This window comes from Pongo abelii, chromosome 16, assembly GCF_028885655.2.
Source record: "Pongo abelii isolate AG06213 chromosome 16, NHGRI_mPonAbe1-v2.0_pri, whole genome shotgun sequence".
NCBI classification, from domain to species: Eukaryota; Metazoa; Chordata; class Mammalia; order Primates; family Hominidae; genus Pongo; species Pongo abelii.
Window position 1 is genome coordinate 21,461,559 of NC_072001.2, and position 9,853 is coordinate 21,471,411.

The 9,853-nt window shown below is 50.7% G+C and overlaps 1 long non-coding RNA gene across 1 annotated transcript; it reads right to left on the minus strand.

Moving 5' to 3' along the window:
• Nucleotides 1-7,686: 7,686 nt before the first annotated feature.
• Nucleotides 7,687-9,572, minus strand: LOC134760251 (uncharacterized). Its single transcript, XR_010137374.1, has 2 exons — nucleotides 9,448-9,572; nucleotides 7,687-9,156 (listed from the first exon to the last, which is right to left on the minus strand). It is a non-coding gene; the product is annotated as an uncharacterized LOC134760251 (long non-coding RNA).
• Nucleotides 9,573-9,853: the final 281 nt, after the last annotated feature.

A 9,853-nucleotide genomic window follows, 5' to 3' on the forward strand; every position in this document is an offset into this window, starting at 1 on the left:
GTTTTATCTGTAATGCAGGGATAAAAACAGTACCAAACTCACAGGACCCTTGTGAGGATTAAGTGAGATAAGGCCTTGAAGAGCTTAGCTCAGACAGGCACAAAGCAAGTTCTCAAAAGTGGCATAGATTTTTCTTTTCTTTTTTTTTTTTCTGAGATGGAGTCTCACTCTGTCACCCAGGATGGAGGGCAGTGGCGCGATCTCACCTCACTGCAAGCTCTGCCTCCCAGGTTCATGCCATTCTCCTGCATCAGCCTCCCAAGTAGCTGGGACTACAGGCACCCTCCACCACGTCCGGCTAATTTTTTGTATTTTTTTTAGTAGAGATGGGGTTTCACCGTGTTAGCCAGGATGGTCTCGATCTCCTGACCTCGTGATCCAACCGCCTCAGCATCCCAAAGTGCTGGAATTACAGGCGTGAGCCACTGCACCTGGCCTTAGAGTTTTCTTATCTGGGCCGGCACAGTGGCTCACGCCTGTAATCCCAGCACTTTAGGAGGCCGAGGCCGGCAGATCACCTGAGGCCAGGAGTTAGAGACGAGCCTGGCCAACATGGTAAAATCCTGTCTCTACTAAAAATACAAAAAAAATTAGCCAGGCATGGTGGCAGGTGCCTGTAATCCCAGCTACTTGGGAGGGTGAGGCAGAAGAATTGCTTGAATCTGGGATGCAGAGGTTGCAGTGAGCCAGGACTGCGCCATTGCACTCTAGCCTGGACGACAAGAACAAAACTCCATCAAAAAAAAAAAAAAGATTTTTCTTATATGTAGAAAAAGTCCAAATCACCTTTCCACAGCCTGCTTTCAGCTAATGACTGAGCACAAATTTTTACAGACACAGACTCAATCCCCATTATTTGTGGATTCTGTATTTGCAAGTTCACCTACTTATAAGAATATATTTGTAACCTCAAAAATCAACACTCGAGGTGCTTTCAAGGTCATTCACAGACATGTGCAAATGGCAAAAACTTTCCACTGTCTGAGGGGCGTGTTCCCAGCTGAGGTTTCAGAAGATCTCACACTGCCTTCTGATCTCAGCTCTCACATCGCAAACAAGTATCCTTTTCATGGTCTACTTAGTGCCAAATTTGTCCCATTTTTGTGCTTTCTGCAGTCATGTCGGTGTTTAGAATGACACCCGTGTGCAGTGAGAGCAAGGCAGGAGTGACTACGTTACAGAGAAAACACATGTGTTAGAGAGGGTTTGTTCAGGCATGCGTTAGTGCTGTTGCCTATGGACACGTATGTGTTTAATTATTTTTCTTTTCTTTTTTTTTTTTGAGACAGAGTCTTGCTCTGTTGCCCAGTCTGGAGTGCAGTGGCATGATCTCGGCTCACTGTAAGCTCCACCTCCCGGGTTCACGCCATTCTCCTGCCTCAGCCTCCCCAAGTACCTGGGACTACAGGCGCCTGCCACCACACCCGGCTAATTTTTTTGTATTTTTAGTAGAGACGGGGTTTCACTGTGTTAGTCAGGATGGTCTCGATCTTCTGACCTTGTGATCTGCCCTCCTTGGCCTCCCAAAGTGCTGGGATTACAGGCATGAGCCACCATGCCCAGCCTAACTCCACCTCTTAGAAGAGCCGAGAGGCACACCTGAGACAGTTCATCTTGAATTTTGGTGGTTGAGCAGGCACAGGGATTTACCTGAGCCCATGAGCAAACTCTGTGAGAGACGTGAGCCTCATCCCCCCGTCCATTTCACAGATCAGGAAGCCGGGGCTCAGCACTAGTGCCCACAATGAGCCAGGCCCTCCCCATTGCCCTGCACCTTCCTCCTGGACTGTGCTGTGAGCACGGGGTGGGGGTAAGACAGTGCAGTACCCGGACCCCTGGAGAACGAGGAGGAAGACCAGAGGGGGCCCTGGCCTCTGTCACAACCCCCCCTCTATTGCCAGTTTCTCACTTTAGTGAAGATACACAGGACTAGGCATAGCCTTGGGTCTGTTCAGTCTGCAGATGCTACAAACATTCATCCATCACCCACTATGGACCAAGCACTAGGTTGAACCAAGTGACACATGGATGCTGGTGCCCAAAAGGTCACAATACAACATGACTCAGAAAGAGCTACATGTGGGGGCTTGTGAGGCCAAATGCAAGCACATCTTCAGGGAACACAGAGCACTGTCGCCGTTTCACCTGCAGAACCAGCACATTGCCTTGGAGGCCACAGTCCGTAGGGCCATCGGGGTCCCCAAGTCACACAGCAGAGGGCAAATGAGGGGAACCCGGGTGTGGATGAAGGCATCTTCTAGAAGAGGGGTCAGCAAATTATAGCTCACAGGCCAAATCTAGCTGCTCCTTGATTTTTTTTTTTTTTTGAGACAGAGTCTCGCTCTGTCACCCAGGCTGGAATGCAGTGGCACAGTCTCCACTCACTGCGAGCTCCGCCTCCTGGGTTCACGCCATTCTCCTGCCTCAGCCTCCCAAGTAGCTGGGACTACAGGTGCCCGCCACCACGCCTGGCTAATTATTTGTATTTTTAGTAGAGATGGGGTTTCACCGTGTTAGCCAGGATGGTCTTGATCTCCTGATCTCGTGATCCACCCACCTCGGCCTCCCAAAGTGCTGGGATTACAGGCGTGAGCCACCGTGCCTGGCCTGATTTTGTAAATAAAGTTTTATTGCCACACAGCCATACCCCCTCATTTACGTATTGCATATGGCTGCCTTCCAGCTACAACTGCAGCCTTAAGAGCTCTCATGGCCCACGAGGCTTAAAATATTTACTATGTGGCCCTTTATGGAGAAAGTGTGCCCACACCTGTTCTGGAAGATCAGTTGCATGAGGTTAGAACTTTGTCAGTTTCATGCTCTGCCATCTCCCAAGCACCCGTCACAGTGCCCAGTCCAGAGCAGATGCTTATGAAGTGATGGGAGGCTGCTTGTATCACATCCTAATTCTGTGACCGTGAGCTAGTTAAGCACTTACTCAGAAATGCATCTTCCGATCAAGTGGGAGGGCGTCCACCCCCCCTCCAGCCCTTCACAACACAATGGACAATAAGGAGGCACAGCCCTGGACCCCCTTCTGGTCTCCTGGCCCCCGGGTAGCTCATCTCCTACCCTGCCCTTGGTGTCCTGGGGCTGCCCTGCAAGCCTAGCCAGGCCTGTGAATCATCAGGACGGACTCACTGTCTAAAAATACATATTGTCTCACGTTGGCGGGTGCTGCTTTGATCACTGTTTGTGCTCAATCTAGTCTTTTTCTGCTTGACTTTGAGGTCTTTGTGGGCAAGGTGTGGGTTGTCGCCATTCTGAGTCCCCAGGGCCAGGTTCCTGCTGCAGCCTGGAGCCAGAAAGGAATCTAGGAGGAAGAGGTTGTATGTTGGGGCCAGAAGACTAGGGGACAGATCCTGCCCTGCCACTCATTTGCTGTGCAACTCTCAGCAAAGCACCCAACCTCTCTGAGCCCTCGCTTCCCCATCGGTGAAGTGGGGATCACAAGGCCCATCCTGCAAGGTGGTTTCCAGGGTGAAAGTAGAAAAGGAGGTCTGTTCCTACAGCCTGTGTGTCTTGGGAGGCAATGCTCATCATCTGTGATCCTTTTCTACCTGATTACATGAAAGGGGAGTGATCTGCTCACTGACCCCGGGCTGGGCTTTTCTCTGCCAGTGAAATCATTTGAAATTGTCCAAGGAAATCAGGAACCTGAGCTGACACCAAGTCACTGAGCTTGGTGCCAAGCACTGGGGGAGCTCCGGTTACAGAAAACAAGTGGAATGCGCAGGCCCCGGGCTGAACATGGAACTAATTTGGGAGGCAATGAGAAAGAGCAGAACATAAGGCGGAGCCTGGGAGACAGGTCTGCCCTGAGCCAGGACGCCATCCAGGTGGGGTATCTGGGGCCCCTTGAAATTTTCAACGTCCTGCTTCTGAAGTGGGGAGAGCCGGGACATGATGGGGACCCACTTCGGGATCTCTGAGTCTGGTTGTGCACAGACTCAGGGCATGGGCCCGGGGTCAGAGCAACTGCAATCATATCCTGACTTGCCCCCTCGATGCTGTGTGACCCGGGGCCTGTCACTTCACTTCTCTGAGCCTCAGCTGCCGCATCTGTGAATGTATGACCTAGGGATCTCTCCCTCAGAGGGCTGCTTCATAGAAGGCTCAGTACCATGCCAGGCACGTAAGCCTCTCTCAGGAAATCAGACATGTAGAGACATGACATGGGGGGTGGGGGGCAGCATTGGAGGAGCAAAGACCAGTAACGTCTCCCTCATTCATCTGTTCGTTCAGCAGATACTTACAGAACATGCAACCTGTGCCAGACTGGGGAACACAGGAGGGAACAAGACAGACCTAGCCCCACCCAAAAGGAAACAAATAGTGTGTATCTAATTGTAATCATCCTATGAAGGATAAGAACAGGGTGCTTGGATAAAAAAATAACGGGTGGGCCAGGAGTGGTGGCTCACGCCTATAATCCCAGCACTTTGGGAGGCCAAGGTGGGCGGATCACCTGAGGTCAGGAGTTTGAGACCAGCCTGGCCAACATGGCAAAACCCCCTCTCTACTAAAAGATACAAAAATGAGCCAGGCATGGTGGTCATGGGCACCTGTAGTCTCAGCTACTGGGGAGGCCGAGGTGGGAGGATCGCTTGAACCCAGGAGGTGGAGGTTGCAGTGAGCCGAGACTGTGCCACTGCACTCCAGCCTGGACGACAGAGTGAGACTCTGTCTCAAAAAGAAAAAAAAAAAGAAAGAAAAGAAAAAGTAAAAGTAAAGAGACAATGCACCCAAAATTTCGATGGATGGAAGGATAGAGGGATGGATGTGTGATCACTCAAATTTAGTAAAATGTTAGTGAGTTGATGTTGCTGTTTCAAAATTTTCATAATAAAATGTTGGGGGAAAGTAACAAAACCAAGAAGAAAAAGAGGTAGAAACAAATTCTTTAACGGCTCTCTTTTCCTACAGAACAGTGTCCAGGTGCTTAGCCGGGCAGCCACCCCACAAATCCTTGCCTCATGCCCCAAACTCACTCTAAGTGTGTAGCCCTGGGTGCACCCTCAAACCTCTCTGAGGCTGCAGTCCTGGTCTCCTAGGAAGTGAGAGGCCCTCCTCCGGGAGACGCGAGGCTGAGATGCACACAGTTGTTTTCAGAGCAGCAAGGCCACTTCAGCAACACTCAGAACTTAGGACTTGGTCAACCAGCCTTTACTGGGGCCTGGGAGACTCCCCACTGACACAAACTCCCTTCTTGTTTGCACTGGGGACATTCAGTGCCTTGGGTTATCCATTCACTGGTCCAACAGATATTTTCTGTGTTCCAGGCCCTGCACACAGCACCGCAGTGTGAAGTCTGTCAGGTTCTTCCCTTTAAAGAACACCCCCAAGACACAGACAGATCCAATCCAGTGAGACACACACTCCGAGGGAGCCAAGTCCAGCACCACAGCACAAATCCTGCAAACTCCAGCCTGGATAGATGCCAAGCCCCACGGCCAGGCCTCAGACTGACTCCCGCCTCAGTCCGGAACCTCAGCACAGGAAGGACCCTCGTGTTGGGATGTCCAGGCCCCGCCCCAGCCCAGTGGCCCCTGCCCCTCCTCAATGAACTAACTTGAGCTCCCCACCCTCTGGGGACAGAAGCCCCCCAGTGAGTCTGCTGCAGTCACAACAAAAGGTAATGGGGGCCAGGCGCGGTGGTTCACGCCTGTAATCCCAGCACTTAGAGGTTGAGGCGGGCATATCACTTGAGGTCAGGAGTTTGAGACCAGCCTGGCCAACATGGTGAAAGCCCATCTCTACTAAAAATACAAAAATTAGCCGGCAGTGGTGGCGTGCACCTGTAATCCCAGCTACTCAGAGGCAGGAGAATCACTTAGACCCGGGAGGCGGAGGTTGCAGTGAACCGAGATCATACCACTGCACTCCAGCCTGGGTGAGAGAGGGAGACTCCGTCTCTAAAAAAAGCAATGGGGTTGTGGTGTCCACTTGGGAAGAGATGGGGAGGTAAAGGGAATAGGAATGATCTACTCCCCTGCCAGCCGGGCTGAGGCTGTGATCCAGCACAGAGGACCCGAGTCAGGACAGCTTAGAAGAGCCCACCCAGTTGAGAGATCACATTCTCCAATTCAGCCAGAATTACACCTGCGTCCTCCTCAGGCGAGGCATGGGCCCAGAAATTATGCTTAGGGTCTCCTTCCAGCTTCACAACAGCCTCGGGAGGTGGATGCTGTCATGACCCCCATTTTGTAGGCGGGGAAACTAAAGTTCCGAGAAGTCTCATAACTTGCCCAAGGTCACACAGAGCCAGCCATGGCCACTGCCTTTACTTAAACAAGAGCAACAACAATCAGGACAGCTGGAGTCACTTTACGTGCATTATCTCATTTGACCAGAAGTAGGAAAACTTGTCTCCATTTTACAGGGCAGAAAACTCAAGTTCAGAGAGACTCAATAACTTTCCTAAACAACTGAATGGGAAGATGGCAGAGCCAGCCTACGACAAACAGGATAACAATAAGAATGGCAGCTATATTCATTCTGTATTGTTGCTCTAACAAGCTTCCACGAACTTAGTGACTTAAAATAAGATACATTTATTCTCTTACCGTTCCGGAGGTCCAACGTCTAAAATCAAGGTGTTGGCAGAGCTTGGTTCCTTCAGGGCTTTCTGAGGGAAAATCTGAGTCCTTGTCTTTTCCCGATTCTACAGGCCCCCTACAAAGCAGGTGCCTCCACCTTCAAAGCACGCATTCCACCCTCTGCTTCCAGCCTCACATCTCACGTTTCTTCTTGTCCTGCCCACCGCCTCTTATAAGGACCATTGTGGGCCAGGTGTGGTGACTCATGCCTGTAATCCCAGCACTTTGAGAGGCCAAGCCACCTGAGGTCAGGAGTTCGAGACCAGCCTGGGCAACATGGTGAAACCCCCATCTCTACTAAAAGTACAAAAAGTGGCTGGGCATGGCGGTGCATGCCTATAATTCCAGGTACTCGGGAGGCTGAGGCAGGAGAATCACTTGAACCCAGGAGGCAGAGGTTGCAGTGAGCTGAGATCAAGCCTGCACTCTACCCTGGGCAACAGAGTGAGAGTCTATCTCGAAAAACAAACAAACAAACAAACAAAAGACCCTTGTGATTGCATCATTGGGCCCCTCGGGGATAATCCAGGTGAATTCCTTCATCTCAGGAGCCTTAATTTGATCACACCTGCACAGCCTCTTTTACCATGTAAATTAGCACTTTCACAGGTTCTGGGGATTCAGATGTGGACCTCTTTGGGGGACCATGAGTCCATCCACCACATTAGCTAATATTCATGGAGCTCTTGCTAAGTGTCAGGCCCTGTGCTGAGCATTCTGCATCATTTTAGAACTGCACATCTCACACTTTTTAAAATTTTTTATTTACATAAATTTATGGGGTACAAATACAATTTCATTACCTGCATAGATTGTGTAACAGTCAGGTCAGGGCTTTTAGGATCTCCATCATCCCGATAACATATGTTGTACCCATTCAGTGATTTCTTTTTGTTGTTGTTGCTGCTGTGTTTTTTTGAGACAGAGTCTCGCTCTGTGAGTAGGCTGGAGTGCAGGCTCAATCTCGGCTGACTGCAACCTCCACCTCCCAGGTTCAAGCTATTCTCCTGCCTCAGCCTCCTGTGTAGCTGGGATTACAGGTGCCCGCCACCATGCCCAGCTAATTTTTGTACTTTTAATAGAGACGGGGTTTCACCATGTTGGCCAGGCTGGTCTCAAACTCCTGACCTCAGGTGATCCGCCTGCCTCAGCCTCCCAAAGTGCTGGGATTACAGGCGTGGGCCACCGCACCCAGCCTATTTTTGTTTTTTTAAACAGGTTCTCATTTTGTCACCTAGGATGAAGTACAGTGCTGCAATCATGGCTCACTGCAGTCTCTATCTCCCAGGCTCAAATGATCCTCCCATGTCAGCTTCCTGAGTAGCAGGGACTACAGGTGCTTGCCACCATGCCCAGCTAATATTTTGCATTTTTTGTAGAGATGGGGTCTTGCCATGTTACCCAGGCTGGTCTTGAACTCCTGGGCTCAAGTGATCCTCCTGCTTCGGCCTCCCAAAGCGCTAAGATTACAGGTGTGAGCCACCTCACCTGGCAGCCATTAAACTATTTCTCATGATTCACAGCGGTGGATGAACCGCCAGAATTCACATTCACTCTTCTGAATCTCTATTGTTTATTATTCCACTTTCTGTGGAGCCATGTGTATGCATTTTTTAGCACCCACTTGGGAGTGAGAACATGCAATATTTGTCTTTCTGTATCTGGCTTATTTCACTTAAGATAATGACCTCCAGTTCCATGCATGTTGCTACAAAAACATCTCACACGTTAACGTACACACAGATCACCTGGGAGTCTTGCTAAAATACAGATTCTGGTTCAGTAGGTCTGGATTTCTAACAAATGTCCAGGTGATACTGAGCTATTGATCCAGAGGCTACTCTTTTTTATTTTATTTTAATTTTATTATTTTTGAGACAGAGTTTCACTCTTGTTGCCCAGGCTGGAGTGCAGTGGTGCGATCTCGGCTTACTGCAACCTCCACCTCCCGAGTTCAAGTGATTCTCCTGCCTCAACCTCCCAAGTAGCTGGCATTACAGGTGCTCACAACCATGACAGCTAATTTTTGTATTTTTAGTAGAGACAGAGTTTCCCCATGTTAGCCAGGGCGGTCTTGAACTCCTGACGTCAGGTGGTCCACCCACCTTGGACTCCCAAAGTGCTGGGATTACAGGTGTGAGCCACCGCACCCAGCCCCCAATTTTTTTTCATAAAATAAAAATCAAAATGCAAAAATCATTCTTAGTTTAACGTCCTTGCAAAAATAGATGGTCAACCAGATCTGGCCTGTGAGCCACAGGATGTGGACCCTTGTTCTACAATGCCAGTTCCAGGAGGGCTTGTCTGTCTGTCTGTCTATGTTTCCTGAAGTATCACTTGCGTCTAAAACAGTGCCTGGCATCTAGTAGCTGCTCAAAAAATATTTGCTGAATGAAAGCACAATTCCTCTTGTTTAATTCTTACAACTGCTTTACCAAGGGGTTACATATTTGAATATTGTGTTACAGAGGAAGAAATGTTGAGAGTAATGTCTCTGGATTTATCGACGGGAAAACAGGCATAGAGATGGCATGTTCCAGCCTGTGCAGCTGGTCTCCTAGAGGAAGCAAAAGCACTGTGATCCTCCTCAGCAGTTCCAGAACCTCCTCCCCAACAGGTCTCCTGGTCCCCAGGCGGCTCGAGGCTCCCCGATCCTGAAGCTTGAGACCCCACCCCCAGGCAGCCCGAGGCCCCACCCCTGAAGCATGAGGCCCCGCCCCCAGCCGGCCCGAGGCCCCTTTCCTAGACAGCTTGAGGTCCCGCCCCCAAACAGCCTGAGGCCCCACCCCCAGGCGGCTCGGTGCCCCGCCCCTGCAGCCCGAGGCCCCGTCCCCAATGGGCTCCAGACCTCGCTGGACCAAGTGCCACAGAACTGGATGCATCCCCAGCACAGCAGGTCCAGGACCCCTCACGCCAGCCACATCTCGGGCCAGGCCTTGCGGAGCTCTCACTGGCAATAAAAAGCAGCAATACATTCTCTCCTATGTTTGTTGGAAGCAGCAAACAGCCCTGCCCAGCCAGCTTAGGCAACCAGGCCTCACTCCACAGGGCGGGGCGTAGGTCAGGGGACACTGGCGAGGATGTCTCCAAAGCCCATCAGGTCAGGGCCTGGCACGCAGATCCCCTTCAGGGGCCAGTCTGGTAACATAGACATGTGAAACGGGTGGAGTTGAAACCACAGGCGCCAAATGGCCGCTACTGCCACAGGCAGTGACACCTGTCCAGTTTTGGGGCTTTTTAAAGCCCTCTGTGGT